At 32.3% G+C, this 18,987-nt stretch overlaps 1 protein-coding gene across 3 annotated transcripts in view; it reads right to left on the bottom strand.

The window, feature by feature from the left end:
• LOC118203041 (tau-tubulin kinase homolog Asator-like) overlaps positions 1 to 4,261 on the bottom strand; it is a 156,553-nt gene extending 152,292 nt beyond the window's left edge. Inside the window, exons 1-2 of one of the 3 annotated variants that reach the window (XM_085807742.1) lie at positions 3,937 to 4,041; positions 1,626 to 1,786 (exon numbers count right to left, since the gene is read on the bottom strand). The gene's annotated coding sequence lies outside the window, so the exon portion shown is untranslated. Of the gene's footprint in view, positions 1 to 1,625; positions 1,787 to 3,936; positions 4,059 to 4,145 lie in introns of those variants that run through there. The other 2 variants (XM_085807743.1, XM_085807741.1) reach the window with 2 other exon arrangements.
• Between the last annotated feature and the right edge of the window lie 14,726 nt (positions 4,262 to 18,987).

Genomic DNA, 18,987 nt, shown 5'->3' with positions numbered 1-18,987 from the left:
ACTGGTGTGTAAATGAAGGTTTACTTAGTAGCCATTGTAAGTGTCCTGTTCGTAGAAAGGAAATACCATATGGTCGAATATCGGAAGATACCGGCACTATGGAGGATACTTTTGTGAATTCATGTAGCGATGCCAGTATACAGATTCTAGCTCAGATAATTTTAGGAAGTTTTTGGATGCTGTTAAGGAATTTTGTTTGACTGAAGACACGGAAAATTTTTAAATAAGGTAATTAGATATTTCCTTTGTGTAGGCTAAGATAAATTTCCATTTTTATGTTAGTTCTTTGTTTGATTTAAAATGTAGTTTATTTGAGATTATATATTTTTGTTGGCTGCTCCTTTGAATTTTTAAGTGAATATAGATTGACGTGTACATGGACAAAGTCAAGGGAATGCGCAATGCCTAGTTTGTGCAATTCTCTTATTTTTTTTTAAGTGAATATATGTGGATATGTACGTGCATACCGAGTTTGTGCAATTCTCTGACTTATTATTTTGGATTTGAGTAGAGGCAATTTTTGGTGCTACACAAAATCAAAATAACAAGTCAAAGAATTGCAGAAACTCAGTGTCCATGAACCGCCAAAAATCACCAATTATTGCCAAGGGGCACCTGTAAATATATTTTTATCCTGCAGTTACATACTGCCAAAATACGATTTTTGCCCCAACGTTGGAAGCAATCACTTTTCTTGACGAATAATGTATTGCATGAGTGTCATTCAGGCAGTTTGCATATAGCCAGTTTTCACAGCTCCAAACAGATTATCTTTTAGAAAGGCAAAGTAAATTTCCAACAAGTTTGGCTTCCAGTAACCTTGAGAATTGAGAGAATCGCATGTGCAGTGCATGTTGAACAAAAGAAAATACATTCCCATTCTCATATAAAATAAAATTGGTTCAATCCTAGTATACCATACACACAGGATTTGGCGACATTACGATCAGCAATAAACGGGTCATTTTGGTGTTGGCGACAATTTTCAAAATCGTGCCAAGGCTGTACCGTATACTAGGATTTTACCACAAAATCTCTTTTTTAAGTATTTTTTTTTCCTTTTTAATAAATGCCATATTTGTTATTTTGAAATAAAATAAAACAGTAATCAGTCATCTAGGTTAACCATTTAAGATAATTATATTCACCAAAATATCAGTTGATTATTGTAATTCAGTTTTTAATCTCTAATTAAGTAAATTTATTTTAATTCTATTCGTGTCATTTAGTGTGCCTTCTTCCTTCTAAATTTATTTATTATTATTTAATAATAATTTCAAATTCCAGGCAATTTTCTCTGGCATACTCCTGAAACTTAATTCTAACAGTATGATGACATATTATCACGAAATTTTATACACATATTTTATGCTTATGTGTGCTGCTAAATAAATGTAAAATGCCTGACTTTATTTTAAAATATCATTAAATAGATTTCTTTCTTTTGTTTAGCTGCAAAATGTCTGCAAAAAAAGACATTGTTTAATCCAGATTGTGCAGATTCTAATCTCAATCTTCAGTGGAGAAAACAACTCCTATTATAGTTATAATAGTAATGCTTTGGGGATAAGTCATATGTAATTGGCAAATTTTTGTGTTTTCAGGTGGTACCATAATTAATTTACCTCTCAGCACAGCTAACATGCATTACACTGATAGACTGGAAGTCTTCTCCACTACGCGGATAGACTGGAATTTTCTTTCATGGATAGACTGAAATTTTCTTCTTTTCTAATTTTTTTTCCCTCCGTGAATAGACTGGAATTTTCTATTTCCTTCACCTAGCCTGAAAAAATCAGGGAATTTCATTCTCCTGTTTAAGTGGCAACCCTGTATATAACTACAGAACTACTTATAATTCCCTCTGACATTAAAAAAAAATTAAATAGCTGTAAAAATACATAAAAAACCTCTTCTATCATCATGTCATAATAAGCCCATCACATAACTGTGGATTTTGCTGGCATAGGGCATTTTTCTTTGAGGAGTAAACTGATATGGTATACTATATGTAGCCATACTACAATATTGACTAATGCTGCAACTGCAAGAATACTACCAACCTCATTCATCAAGACAAGGCATTCCAAATTTTGATAAGAATGCCCTTGTTCAACTCAATACTGAATTTCTTAATGGTTATAACGGATGATTTTTTTAAATAGCTTTTATCGTCTTCCAAGATTTTCATGATAACCTGTATAACAGCGAATTCGTCTTTTTTCTTTGTTATGGAGTTACATCAAACATAATAAGTTTATGCCTCTTCTGTCACATGATTTAGTAAAATTATGAGAAGGAATAATGAATGCTAACACTGGTATTAATAAAAAATACTGGGAAATTGTGGGAAGAACTTAAAAGCTGATTTTAAGACTTGCATCTGTCATGCCATCAGGAATACATATATATATCAAGCATCTGTAAGGTTCAAGCAAAACTTTTAGAGATTCTTTATATACTGATATGTAATGTTTTGCTGCATTTGTTACAGTTAATATATTATCAACTTTCAAAATCACAAAAGCAATAATGAACCACCTTATATATAAAATTTTTTACTAATTAAAACAAGATAAATATTTTTCTGATTGGAATTTCTAGTATATCAAGACTATAAAATATTCAGATTTTATATTTTCAGAACTTTACAACTCACTACTGAAACCGTTTATATAAAAATATCCATCCTGTTTAAAAGGTGCTTATAATATTTATGTTTAATATTTTAGGAAGTAATAGTTGCAATTACCTTTTTTAAAGGGTCACATAACAGATTTGCTACCTGCTGTATAAAGAATAAAGGCATTTATTCCTGATAATTATGAGAAACTTGGAATTTATGATTATATATTTAAACAGAAGATGCCCCCATGCTTACAGAAGTTCCACACTAAATATTTTCGATTTACTTACTTCACGTGAAGTGCTTCAGACTGATATTAACTAGACCAGAAAAATTAGAAATATTTTTGGTAAATATGTGCACACATGCAAGTAGAAAAATAATATAACTTACCTACTCAAAAAATATATAAAAATAAAACATCCAAATTCACCAATTCCACATATATAAAAAAATATTCCATTCCTTTTTTTTATAATCAAAAACCTTCTAAGTTTCCCCCTCTTTGCCCCCCCCCATGAAAAAAAAAAAAGAAAGTTAATTGTGCAATGTGGAATTTTGAAAAGTATAACAATGCCCAACAGAAGTATTCATTAAAAAAGAAACACAACTGCAGCAATTTTACTGGCACCTGGATCACTAAAATCTCATGGAGGCTTTGAAAATTATACTTTAAGTTGCTGTCTACCAGAATTCAAAAATTTTCATCAGAAGTTTCTCCTTTTCCAGAAATACCTTAAAACTCTTCATAAAGAGCGCCGAACTAAATATGCTTTTGATTCTTCTCAATTTCTGGACAGAATTTAGCATTTCATTTTTATTTATCTTAACATTTAAAATAATTGTATTCCCTCTAGATCTACGTCGATTTAAAAAGATTCTGTGAACGTGTAAAAAACATGAATTATAACTCAAATATTTTATACAAAAATACATAGACAAAATAAAAAGATTCAATGTTTTCATCCGTTTATTTACATAAAAAATATCAAATCTGTCCTTTTAAATGCATTTATAATCATTTTCAAAAATTTGTTCTTAAATTTATTTTTTATAACATGTCGATTTCAGAATTTACTTGATTTAATATTATATTTAATAAACACACAAACAAAAATTTGCAGCCCATTAAAAAAAAACAAGAATCGGTAAGCCGATTTCTGCACGAAATATAAGAAACGCAATCATACAGAAACAGAAACTTAACCACGCTGCTATGCCGACTTCTCAACCTAAACTAATACCCAGGATAAGTATCTATTTACTACGCATATTCAAATTAATTTCAATAGCCACAGAAACATATTTACCTCCTTTTTATGCAGTTTTATTACTTTCTTCTCGATTACCTAACTCGTAAAGCGCGGCAAAACTACGCATCGACTCACTTCTGCTGAAAGTTCAGAATAGCTGTTCTTCGACAAGTCTAGAGTAGACAAAAAGGTTAAAAAAAAAAAAAAAAAAAGTTCACTGTGCAGCTTCTCAGTTTTCCTGCCCGCAGAGCAAAAAATCAACTTACTTCTTTGTGAATTTGGCTTCCTTCTGGTGCCTTCCACTGCAACGTTAGTGCATTCCTGTTTGTTTATTTGAATTACTAAGACGTACTCCCTCAACTCTAGAGGAGACAACGGTCCGTAATCTCCCCTTTTCCTTAATTAAGTCCTTTGAAGTTGCTTCAGATTGCATTTAGTGATGAAGTTGTTCAAAGAGTAACAAAAAGTCATTATTCCAAAAAACATTCATAAATTAAACATTCATATAAAATTATAAAATATTATTCCAAATTATTAAAAAAACAAAACGTCAAATAAAATACATTTAGACTGCCTATGTTTTGAAATTGATATACATGATGGAAAACAATGAAAATGTCTTATAGAAATTCTCTAGCTTTACTAATGCAGTCGTAATATCTGGGAATGAGGGGGTTAAGTTATTTATTGTAATGTAATTGTATGTTTCTTCCGCACATTTTTGCCGCAATTTTGAAAAAGTTGTAATTCATGTATATCAGGTTCTGCTCTGTGTGCATCTTTTCTCCTTTTGGTTTTTGTCAGTTAAAGCCATGGAAGTTAGAATAGATGGAGTAAGCCTTCTCCATATATCCTAGAGTTAGTAGAGATATACTACTAGATATATTAGAGACACTTTATAGTAGTTGTACTTAGTATATCCCGCTCGCGTATTTTTAATTCCTCCCTAGGAAACGCAGGCCGCAACTAAATTTGGCGATTTATCAGATTTTGGCGAAATTATGCACCTTGCGCTTGCGTAAAAGGAAATTGTTTATGTTGCAAATTCGTGATGGTAGCAACTATGTCAAACGAAGTGGTAAATGAATTTTATAAAATTTTATTTGATGGATGTTCGTACGAAGTAGTGTATTTTAAATTCGGAAGAAAAGAGGATTTCGACTTTGAGATTAGATGCGATCTTAATCGTGAAGATCGTTGGGAAAATTGAAAATACATTTTGAAGCTGTTTCCCATGTGCATTGGATTGTATGTTCCAAAACAAAACAATGCAAATCGAAAGCACAAAGTTTATTTTTAAGAAGGATTATGTGTGCAAACATGCAAGACTAAATACGAAAGAGACTATTTTTAGAAATAAAGAATGTTTAGCTGCTTTGCATGTCAGAAGTTTTTAAAAAAATAATAAGTATACGAGATGTCGTAATGAGTATGTGAAAAGGATTCTGTACACTTTGATTAACGTTTCATATCGACATACACATCGACGTGATGCTTTTGAAGCGTGGAATTGCTTACGCCCAATTGATTCAGTAAAAGAAATGTTTATCAACTACTTTCGTGCCGGTAAAATAATGATTAATAATAAAATAAAATTTTGATTCTACTGTACATCCGCAGAGTTCACTGTTAGTAAATACCGTCAAAATGGTGAGGATAAAACCAATCTCAAACATGTACCTGAACGTAAGAGAATTCTTCTATCTAATGGGTAATGTGTTTTATTACGCTTTGTGATTTTCAGCACTCCATAATTCCTACACTGAATTTTACTTAAGATATCAGCATTATTTTGATTGCCCTAGTTAAGAAGCTTTGAAGTCATATTTTTTGCAACAGCTGAAAGCACATTAGATTGCAATTTTTAAGCATATTAATTCTACTGACACTGCATCCGTTTTAAAATAATGAATAAATTTAGTGTTTCTATATGTATATTGAAATGACAGCTTCAGAATGTAAAATTATTCACACACGATAGAAGGAAAACTCATTTAATAATAAGCTTATTGAATGTTTAAGCAATTAATAACACATAATAACTCTTCATTTAGTTAAATTCTAAACAGAATTACAGACTCCTCTGACAGCAACATCAAAAACATCTACGAAATCATTGTGACCAAGAGTGCACTTAGTCGCAGTGGCTAATCGCACCGACGGTGCGAATAGCTAGGTCGCCGCTTTTTCGGATGGCCCAAACTGTCCTTTTACTATCGATAGGCAGCTTTTTGCCACCGATAATGAAATGGCCGTTGTTTATCGATTACGAAGGTTTTAATGTTTGGATTCGTGTATAAACTTTGTCAGAAGGAAAATTAATATCGCGAAACCTTGGAATTTAAAGGAATACTTTGCAGACACGAAGTAGAAACTGTTAAAAAAATTTGCTTATTATTATAGAAAATCATAACCATTCGATGATAAGAGTATGTTACGAAGTATGTTATATATCATACGAGTTATGAAAGTAAATGTAAAGATAATGTATGTATGTATGTGAAGTAAATAAAATTCTCTAGAACGCAAACACTTTATTTGGTTATCTAGTTGAAAGTTTGGCCATTTTGTTCTTAAGTATTTATCAACATAAATTTTTATTAATTTTATTGCCTAAGTGTTTCCAGATCTGGTCCAAGTTAAAAAAAGAAAGAAATGTTTATAGACGTTCATATTCATTAATTTTGTTGCATAACGTGTAATAGAACTCTGTTTGATTTTTATTTGGTTTCATTGACAGCTATTGCATGCTTTTTTTTTTTTTTTTTTTAATAGCTGATGCTTTACAAAACCTTCCATACTATATTAAACATTAAACAGGGTATACTATGATAGATTTGAAAATTTTTATTGTTTCTTCAGAAACTCAACAATTGCCTCAATGACTACTGTATTTTTCATCCTGTCTTATTGTTTAAATGCAGTCTGTTGATTTGAAATATAATAATTTAACAGTCAGTGTGTAAAGAAAATCCATTCTTTAGTTTTATAACGAGCAACGTTTTTCAAAATAATCTTATAATTAAAACGGGTTTTCTGAAGTGTATTTATTTCTTTAGTGATGTATAAGTCAATGCTACTTAGCTTGTATAATATTTAATATTACATTACTGTCTATTTTGACTGGTACCAGTAGGCTAGCAGATAAGATAGCTGAACATTGGATGTTTGATCCAGGTACAAATACTGGTGAATGGGATAGCTGATTTTCCTGTTTTTCCTTAGGTATTATGTGAATACAAGTCAATTTCTCATAGAAATACCTTCTCAAAGGCATCCTTTACCTAAGGTACATAGCTCTTACTGTTACCTTGTTTTGTGTAACTTAGCATAGCCGTCGAAACCTTAATAATTTTAATACAAAATAACAAAAAAATTTTTTTGCTACCATATTACCATAACAAATTTCACAGGATGCACCAAACTGGGTCAATCATGTGTATGTGCATATAACAATTCTTCAGTTTTTAATAAGCAGCATCACCATTTTTGTATGTTTTTTTTTTTTGTGTGTGTGTGTGTATTTATCCAAGTTACAATGATTTTTATAACTCATTTTTATTTTTATAACAAATCATTTATAAACAAATCATACTTTTTTAAATGTGAAATTAATTTTAAAATATGCACTTGTGGAATTTGTCTGCAATGGATGAAATAGTGGTGTGAATAAAATTCTGAAAAATAAAGCTGTATCAAATTATAAAGTTACAGAAGAATGGAATTTGATATGTTAGTTGAATTTAAATTACCCGGAATCTTTCTCCCTTCGCTGTTGCTATACCACCAAAAGAATGAACAGCGTCCTGCAAACAAAAACTTGCTTGTAACAAGGTTTATTGATTGATTGGTACAGACTTTAATGGCATTTTGTTACCAAATGAATCTAAAACAAACCAGTATGAAGGGTAGTTTTACAGGTTAACTTGTTTTCAAATTAGCAACTCTGTAAAAGGGATCATCCAGCTGTACTGACACTACATGTTCTTTCTCATAGCTTGTTAATTGGTTGTAACAGGCAGTTAAGATAAAAACACTTGTAACACTGCTTAATTTTTATGTATGGTAGCCCAGTTACATGACTATAACATTTTTCCACTACTTTTTTTACACTGTAATCTTGGTTTAGAAAGTTATTTACCAAGATTTTGGGATGTTGTATAGGAATATCATATGGAACAACTACAGCCAAATGTATTGTTTCAGAAGAGAGTATATACTCTTACTGAATCTTTGGTTGATCTTTACATTATGGTAACTTGGCGTTTTTTTGGCGAAAATTTGGCGACCAACTCTCTTACAGCAACCCTCTATTTTTTTTTCCCGCCGCCATTTTGTCTTCACGAAGTAAAGACATGTTTCTTTTCTTTTTATCTACTGAACACTTCTTCCAACAATCTACTAGCCGAATTACACTTATGCTAGAAATTTTATCTAACAAAACTGCTTAATCAGGACAAATATTCACTGCAAAATTGGGAAAAAGTGCACAATACCATACTCCTTACGCGTTTTTCAAAATAACACATACACATAAACCATGTACACGCCGACTTATTTTTACTTAAAAAAACATCCCAGAATTGCACAAAAATGGCATTGCGCACACTCTTCACTATATCCATGTACACTGCTTTTTTCTCATAAATTAGAAAAATTTCACGAAAATACATGACAATTTTCTCAATCTTTAAACCCGGTAAAAAGAACATATATGAAATTACCTGATCGCGAAAAAGTATTTACCCTTTCCAAATATGAACATTTCCACATATAAAATAAATAAAATATCCAAAAACTTTTACCTCTAAATCATCTATTATATTATAAACGTCACCAACGAATTCATACAGCAACCATTACAAATACTTAGTGTCAGATATTGAAATTATTTCCATGCACGTTTACTTCAACTAAAACGTATACCAAATTCCTACAAACATAAAATTCACAAAATAACTATCATTTAATTAAAATATAATTAAATTAAAAAACACTACTTAAAATATAAATGAGCACATACATTAAATTAATAAAAATTACCTTACAATCCTAATTACTTTAAACTAAATCATTGCTAATAACAATTTTCCCAATAATACCAAATTCCTTTACTTCCACCTTACATTTAGAAAAATGCATAAAAATAATATCCTCAAATAATTAAAAATACTAACTTACCTAATCTTCTTCAGAATCTTCATTACGTGTCCGATAAACTTTTCTTCTTTCTGTTTCAGGATCTTTAAAATCATACTTATATTTCACAGCAAGGTACCAGGTAAAATAAATAACTTAATAAAACATCTTTATATCTATCTCGCACAACCTTAAAGAAACATTTATTACTACCCTTTTCAATACCACTAAATACCCATTTCGAATTCACTTTAGTTACGGCCATGGTATCCAAAAATTCACGAACACTGTTTCACACAACACAGAATAAAGCCAAATACAAAATGTCCAGATTTTTTCCCGATTTCCCCCCTTTTCCGATTAAAGAACCGTAATTCGTCCATTAATATCACATGACATATCCCATGATCTCTCATTTCCCTCACACAAAATAATGCGTAATCGGAACTGAGTACTGCTCACATTATTACGAAAGTCCCAGGTAGTAACCTTTATCGCCTCCAAAATGTCGCCAAACTACCAGTTACCATATTGTAAAGATCAACCAAATCTTTTCCTGCACTTATTGTTTGATTTGATATTTCCTGTTTAGTGGAATGACCATCATGACAACATAGCGTCCTGTAGCTCTTTCTATATAATTCCATTCAGATAGTCACACTTTTATTTTTGTAAGTTAATGCAGAAGACAATACATATTTACATCTATTTCTGATACTTCCAATTTTAAGGAATAATCATGGAGTCTATACTGTCACATAGAAGATGCTAAAAAAAATACTTAACAGGGAGTTTAACATTATTCATGCAACAAAGGAGCTGAAGTTTATTGCATTTTTAACAATATGTTAAAACTCATACAAGCATTTATTTCTTTTATTATAGATGTAAATCAATGACCAGTTCCTAAAGTATTGAAAGATACTCAAGAAGTCAAGGAAAAAATTCTCAGTTCATAGTGCCAAAGTATTTTGTTAATAATGATAAAATTCAATTAAGAAAAGATTACTCATGTTATTATGTAGAATTGATGCTAAAACTCTATATTAGAAACAAGTATCGATTAATTGTGTTAGGTAGAATTAATAAACAGTCGGGCGGAAATTTATTAAATGCATAAAACAAACCAAAAGCCAGGGCTGTATTTATTCCTCCATTTAAAAAATTGTGGCTTTTCTATCCAACTGTCTTCAAATCTGTAAATTCAGAAAAAACTCTAAAATTGTAATTTTTTAGAGAGAAGCATTTCCATCCTCAAAAAAATAAATGTTAAAAAAGAATTGAAATACAAAATTTGTGCATTTTATGCAGAAAGTGAAAAGAAAATCATTATTTCATTATAATGTTAATCATAAAAACAGATCTGCTTAATATTTTTTGTAACAAAAACTTAAAGAAATATTTTTATTCTATTGCATGTCCAGTGATATTAAAAATAGTTTTAAATTTTGATTTTAACTTGAAGATGCCCCAAAGGAGTTGCACGATATCTAAAATTTCTCTGAAACTTAGTTTGAAAACCTTCAAACTACTTGAGAACTTCAAATTATGTGAAAAAAGAAATGTAGATGTAAACAGCAGTGATTAAAAAGTTTTAATGACCAAAATATTTTCATTCCATCAGATTATTTGTTTATTTTGAAGAAGACATTGTAGAGACATTAGGATTTTTTTGGAAGCTGAGAGACGTGAAAAACGAGCAATGCCCTCTCCGCGACTAGAACCATGGATCTCCCGAATATGTGCCGAGGCATGCTACGAAGGCAGGAGAAATACCTTATAAAACAATCCGATAATGAGATAACAAGTAGAAGATAAGAATTTTTTTCTTCTGGAAAATTTTTTAAAAAAATTCATATTGCATATATACAAGCCTATACCATAAATTATAAGTATGTAAAATTCTTGGATTATCTAATGGGGGGAGTAATAAATGTAAATATTAATATATAAGAAGTAATAAATGTAAATATTTCAAAAAATGAATAGATAAAAAATGGCCTTAAACAACCTCATGTTTAAATTACTTGGAGAAATTAATGCCAACAAAAACATTATTATTGAAACAAATGTAGATAATAAACACAAATTGCCTAATGTATTTAATTTCAATATCTGAATCACAGAATTTTCAAATAGAAAGGTTTCACTGAATAATGACCGGGTAAAAGATAAGTTATTATGATGGAATTAGCCTTTGGGTATCGGAAATGGACATGTAGTTGAAGAACGAAAGCTTGCTTTAACTTACAGAGATTTCTAATACATTAATTTAATATATTTTTAAAAATATTTTAATAATATAATACTTTTCTAATACATTTATTTTATTATCCAAAATTGTTTTCTAATTAACAGAAAGGTACGGCGTAAGTTTCAGTGATTAATTATCAGAAAGGCTTCTTCTGAATGGTTTAATAATAATAATACAAGGAAATAAGCTTATTTTACACATGCCTTATGGCATAAGAAAAGGAACTTTTGAAATATATTAAAAACTAAAAAGATTTACATATACCATAGAAATGATTTTTAACTCTAAACAAAATTACTGGTTATCGTTTCGGAAACAAAATTCAATATTTGCCCATAGTAAGACCAACTTGTGAAAGATTTTTTGCCAAACTGCAAATCATTGCGTAAGGAAGAAAATTTCCAAAAGCCATTTTGAAATTTTTAATAATATGACTAATAATCATAAGGTACTACTTTTTGATCCATAACATGGGATGTTTGAACTAACTAAGAAAAAACTTTAAGTTGCATCAGTATTATAACGAGCTAATAAATTTTAAATCACAAAATACAGTGAACCATATGTAAGACAGCCAGACACAGCTGCTATAAAAATATTTCTACGGAAGTGGTTGTCTTAGGGAGGGGATAATTGATGCCAATGTTATTTATGTTGTTAAATTACCACTTTTGTCGTCCTGGTACAGTTTTCTGTCTACACATTTTGAATCTGAAATAATGCATTCAGCACGGCATGCACACTGGGTGTAAGGTGTGGTGATGGCGATAAGGAGCGCGCCTTGCGCCCTCCGATAAGTGTGGCAACCCTAGAGGAGAAGTTTCTTACGAGTAGCGAGCAGAGCGAAACAGGCAGGCTGTCGGGGAGTATGCGCGATGTTCCTAAATAAAGCTTAATTTTTATTGTGCACTATGTCTTGTTAATATTTATATTAATGCAGTACGAACATAATCTGTGATATGGAATTCGAGGATTGGTGGTAAAAACATAACAGGAAATTTCCATAATGGTAACCCGGACTGTGTTAAATCAAGCCGTATGAACAGTTCTCAAGCACTTTCGGTTTTGACTACAAGCCATCACTCAAGATCTCCAAACCAGAAGTAATGGATTACATCGGTTTTCGTCCTCCGGATCACAGATGAGTAGTAATTATAGATCATTTTATAATTCTGTTTTTACTTATCATTTAATTTCATTTTCTTTAGTTAAAATTTTTGCTTTTATTTTGGCTTAAAAACCTTGCACAATGTCTGATGTTCATGCCGTCCAAATTCCGGTTTATAACCGACCAGACCCATCTTTATGGTTTATTATGTGTGAAAGTACCTTTGCTCTTGCCACCCCCAAACCTATCACAGAATCCATTACTAAATATAATTATGTAGTTGCTCATCTTCCTCCAGATATTGCTTCAATAGTACGGGATTTACTTATGAAACCAGACCCTATTGATCCATATGCAAAGCTTAAAACTGAGTTAATAAATCGTTCAGGAGAATCTTCTCAGCAAGAAATTCGCCAATTATTATCTGGAGAAGAATTAGGTTCTCGAAAACCTTCCGATTTGCTTAGAAATATGAAACGTCGAGCAGAATCTTTAAATGTTCCTGATGACTTAATGTTAGAATTATTCCTTCAACGTTTGCCTTCGACTGTTCAGTCTATTTTGGCAGCGGTTTCCAATTTAACTGTAGATAAAGCTGCAGAAATTGCCGACAGAATTTTAGAAGTAAATCCAACCCCAGGGACTTGTGCCGTTTCTCGCACAGTCGATCAGTCTCTTGAGGATAAATTATTTAAACAAATAGAAAAATTAAACAAACGTATTGATCGCATTTCTCTTTCTCGTGGTCGCTCGCCAAATCGCGGAGATCGCAATAAGGAAAGAAGCAATTCCAAAAGGAGAGATTATTATGTTTGCTGGTATCATAGACGTTTTGGGAAAAAGTGTAGAGATGACAAATGTACAAAACCTTGTTCATGGCAGGGAAACGAAACCAGCAAAGAATAGAGGCGACTTATTCTTTGCCTCAAGTTTCACGTCGCCTGTTCGTTCGTGACCGTAGAACAAACCTTTCATTCTTGGTCGATACCGGCTCTGACGTGTCCTTACTTCCAGCAAATAATTCTCAAAAACGGAATTCGTCCCAACAAACACTTTTCGCTGCTAATTCTTCTACTATTCATGTTTATGGTCAAAAAACACTTTCTTTGGATTTCAAATTAAGACGACAGTTTACATGGACTTTTCTTATAGCAAATGTTAGTACACCCATTCTTGGAGCAGATTTTCTCCATTTCTTTGAATTGGTCCCTGATCTCAGAAACAAATGTCTCAAAGATTTAAAAACGCATTTTAAAACCGTCGGTTGCGTGAAAAATGCAAGCATTTATTCAGTAAAAACTGTATTTAGTGATACACCATATCACAAAATTTTAAAAGAATTTCCTTCAGTTACTAGATTACCAGATCCTAACCAACCTGTTAAACACAACACCGTTCATTATATCATAACTAAAGGTCCACCTGTGGTTGCAAAACCTCGTCGGTTAGCTCCAGATCGCTTAAAAATAGCAAAACAAGAATTTCAAACTATGATGCAATTGGGGCATTTGAGACCTTCGAGCAGCAATTATGCATCCCCACTTCACATGGTTCCAAAAAAGGGAAGTCTGGAATGGAGACCTGTAGGAGATTATCGAGCATTGAACGCTCAAACAATAAAAGACAAATACCCTATTCCATGCTTAGCCGATTTTACATTGCACGGTACTAAAATTTTTAGTCATGTCGACCTGATTAAGGCATACCATCAAATACCAATTAACCCAGCCGACATCCACAAAACCGCCATATGCACACCATTCGGTTTATTCGAAAGTATCCGTATGCAATTCGGCTTATGCAATGCATCTGCGACTTTTCAACGTTTTATAGATGAAGTCACGCGGGATTTAGAAGGCGTTTACGCTTTTGTCGATGACTTGCTCATAGCCTCTAAAGATTCTGAGGAACATTGCAGGCATTTGAAAGCTTTATTTTCCAAACTTCAGGAATATGGACTTTGCATAAATGTTTCAAAATGCACCTTTGGTCAAACATCTATTGATTTCTTAGGTTTTCACCTTAGTGAAAACGGAATTGAACCTCTTCCTGACAAAGTCAAATGTATTTTAGATTTTCCTCAACCTACCACTCTCACTCAGCTTCGCCGATTTTTAGGCATATTTAACTTTTATAGATGTTTCATACCTAAAGCAGCACATATTCTTTCTTCTTTAATAAAATTGTTAGAAGGCTATATTAATAAAAAGAAATCTCGTTCTCGTGTTCAGGATTCATCCCCACAATTAAATTGGAACGAGAATGCTGAACAAGCCTTTATTGCTGCCAAAAATGCCATTGCTCAGGCTACCCTTTTGAGACACCCTATTCCCGGAGCCCAGCTAAGCATCTGGGTAGATGCCTCAGACGTCGCAATCGGCGGCACACTTATGCAGTTGTCTCAACAAACATAGGAACCTATAGCATTTTTCTCTATGAAACTCAGTAAAAGTCAACAGAAATGGTCCGCGTACGATAGGGAATTATTTTCTATTTATTCTGCAATTAAGAAATTCCGACACATGTTAGAGGGCAGAAATTTTATAATTTATACGGATCAAAAACCGTTAATATACGCTTTTAAACAGAACCCTCATAAATGTTCACCTCGACAATTGCGCCATTTAGATTTTATTTCTCAGTACTCTACTGATATTAGGCATGTGCAAGGTTCAAAAAACGTCGTTGCTGACGCTCTTTCAAGAATCGAAATTGATTCCATAACAAAATTTCCATTTTTGGATTTAAAAAAATTTTCGGAAGCTCAACGGCATGATCCGGAGGTACAAGACCTTCTCAAAAACAACACATCATCTTTGAAACTGGAATTTAAACCGTGCCAATATTCTGATGGTAATATTCTGTGTGACATATCAACAGACATTCCTCGTCCATTTGTTCCGAATTCCTTTCGTAGACTCATCTTTAATCATCTGCATAATCTGTCACATCCAGGAATTGCAGCTACTACGAAGCTTATTTGTTCTCGTTATGTATGGCCCGATATGAAACGTCATATCAAAAATTGGGTGAAATCCTGTGAATCTTGCCAAAAATCGAAAATTACTAGGCATACTAAAGCACCACTGGGCACATTCTCTCTTCCTGATGCACGTTTTTCAGAAATCCATATGGATATCGTTGGACCGTTACCTCCATCAGAAGGCAACGTGTACCTTTTGACTCTAATAGATAGATTCTCCAGATGGCCTGAAGCCATTCCCATCCCGGATATGAAAACGGAAACCATTTGCAGAGCCATCTTCAACTGTTGGATATCTCGTTTTGGCTGCCCATCGATCATAACAACAGACCAAGGTTCTCAAATGAGATCCGCACTTTTTGCAGAATTCACGCGCATTTTGGGTACGAACAGAATCACAACAACAGCCTATCATCCAATGTCAAACGGCATTGTTGAACGATTTCATAGACATTTAAAATCTTCTCTCAAGGCTCACGAAACCAATAACTGGACTGAAACACTACCAGTTGTTATGCTTGGTATTCGTACAGCCGTAAAGGAAGATCTACAGTCATCTTGTGCTGAACTGGTGTACGGCACAACTCTCAAGCTGCCTAGTGATATGATAACGTCATCTAAGATATCTCCGTATGACACACAATTTATCACGAATCTTCGGCATAGAATGCAACAATTGAATCCAATAGCAACATCTGCACATTGCCAAGAAAAATGTTACGTAAGTGCTACCTTAAAGTCGTGTACGCATGTATACTTACGTGTCGATCGAGTAAAGCCACCTCTGTGCCAACCATATACAGGTCCGCATAAAGTTCTTTCTAGAACGGACAAAACTTTCACAATTGATATTAACGGTCTGAAATCTACTGTGTCTATAGACCGTGTGAAACCAGCTTATTTGCTTTCGGACTCTAATTTGCCTGAACTGAAAACAAATAAAGACTTAAAGACAGTTCAGCAGAATAAATCTGCAAACGAACTCTCTAAGACACAAACTGTCACCAGATCGGGAAGACATGTTCACTTCCCTAAGAAACTTGCTTCTTACATAACAATTTAAAACATTTTTTTTAAATTCATATCTTAACATATTTCTTGTTATTTCATGTTTATTATATGTGTCAATACCTTGTTATATATTGAATTTCATATTGATCTATTCTAATTTTGTAATCATGTAAAAATACCCGACAGTACGGATACTCTGAGATAATTTCATAACCTATGTCGTTCCTTTGAATAGCCATTAAAGGAACTGGGGGGAAACTCTGTGGTGATGGCGATAAGGAGCGCGCCTTGCGCCCTCCGATAAGTGTGGCAACCCTAGAGGAGAAGTTTCTTACGAGTAGCGAGCAGAGCGAAACAGGCAGGCTGTCGGGGAGTATGCGCGATGTTCCTAAATAAAGCTTAATTTTTATTGTGCACTATGTCTTGTTAATATTTATATTAATGCAGTACGAACATAATCTGTGATATGGAATTCGAGGATTGGTGGTAAAAACATAACAGGAAATTTCCATAAAGGAAAGAGAAGCAACAGAAAGAAATTGGAGAGTATGGTTAAATGTTAAAAACCAAATCCTTAATACCACTATTGACAGAAAGAGATTAAAATGCAAATAAGAAGCAAATTTCCTTAAAAGCTAACAATGAAGAACGATTCAAATTAGAATCAATGGTTAAAACCATGGGATTTTTATTGATATAAAACATCAAATGCCAAATGAAGTGGTGTCTCCCCCCCCCCAGTATAATTTTTCGATGTGGAGAAATGGAAAACATGATTTTTTTTTAACTAGCAATCGTAGGCAATGCAAAATTTATTAATTTTTCTTTGAACATAATTTTGTGTTGTTCAGTACAAAATTTAGGTCGCGCATCTCTGCTGTTTGGGGGAAACTTAAAAAAGAACTCTGTGAACATAATTAAAAAAAAAAAAAAAAAAAATACGGGTCACTAAAATAAATAAAAATTCAGATTCTTTTCCTTTGTTCTAACATATGTAATTATTACTTCAGTAGATTCTAATATTTATTTTATAATCATGCATTATTACTACTTAGGCAACAATACAGACATATATAAATTTTCACTATTTTTTACTGTCATTACATGCACATTTGCTGTTTTTTATTAACAAGAGAATTGAACAAAGCATATCAATACTTTTGTATCAGCAATATGAGTAAGTTTCTGTTTATTAAGACTTTTAAAGTTCTCAAGATGAATTAATTCGAATAATGGAAATAATTGACTGTAGCATAGAGATTTATTCATATTGCGTCCACTCTCGTATACAGCAAGAAAAAAAAATTAAATATGAAGAGCGGTCCTTATCAATTCCGCAAGATTTTCTATATACAATCTTACCACAATTCCACATAAAACATAAACAAAGTATCGAAGCTTCGTAATCGATTACAAAGCGCAAAGTTATCAGCTATTCGTCATCGATGGGGAAAGGACAGTCTGGGCCATCCGAAAAAGCGGCGACCGAATAGCTAACAGGCTATTCACACCACCTACGTTCGCGCATGCGCACAATCAGCCCAGATACCAGCGTTTTACGCCGATTTCCGTAAGGCAGGTGGTAGCGAGAGCGAAAGCTGTTAACCCTAACTCAGCAATAGAAAGGGTTGTTAACCAGCAAGAGAATAATTTGCAAGTAATAATTATCAGTTACAAAGACGAAGTCAATCTATATACATGATAAGGTTCAGGAAATGATTAGATAAAATAGGAATTTAATGATGGTTCTAATTGCAAGTGAGGACGAGTAATTAGTTAAAAAATCTTTAATGTATTCACAAAAAGGCTACAGAAATTACTTAAATTCTTTCATTTAACAGAGAAATTTTTATGCAAACTTAGACCCTAGTCTTATAGCATAGGACTGTCAGAATTTATTATTCAATAAGAAAACTTACTGAAAATTATAATATTTTTATATATTCATCACTTTTTCAGTATCCACACATATTTATAGGTTCAAATGCCATATTTCAAAATTAAAGTTATTTATGAATCAAAGTTATTTATGAATTACCTTATAAAATCTGACAAATCATTTGTGTGTGCAAATTTTTAAATCTAAATCTCTTACATTAAATTATTTCTGTCTTTTAAATTACATCCCATTATTTATTTCAGTTTATTTTATTAATGTGTTTGTACTAATATTTCAAAGTTCTTTGAAGTACTTTTTGTGTCCTGAAAATGCCAAGTATTTCCATAAAAAAAATAAGCAGGCGTACAGAATAATTCATTTAGTAGTTGATATAATTGCTTTTAACTTATTTCATGTCTAAATTTTCTATACAGAAATCCTCTGTCTAATTTTTATTATCTTTTCTCGGACGAAATTTTTCAAAGAGGAATAAATTAAAGTCTTGATTGCGCAAAACACATCTTTAAAACTAAATGTATTCTAAGTACAAAAAATGTAAACAAGATTTTGTCCCCCCCCCCAAATCAGTCATTTAAACTATTCCAACCGTTCAGGAAAAGGATAAACATTGCGAACATAAAAATCTGCTTTTTTTATATATACTTTAATAAAAGGAAATGTGTTCCTTCTTTTTATAAGAAAAGGAACCCATTTTCCTTTCTAAACTTTTGAAA

The sequence above is a fragment of the Stegodyphus dumicola genome, chromosome X1 (assembly GCF_044657685.1).
Source record: "Stegodyphus dumicola isolate Sdum_Otavi_A_Nest chromosome X1, ASM4465768v1".
In the NCBI taxonomy this organism is placed as follows: Eukaryota; Metazoa; Arthropoda; class Arachnida; order Araneae; family Eresidae; genus Stegodyphus; species Stegodyphus dumicola.
This window is presented reverse-complemented; position numbering and strand designations above follow the sequence as displayed.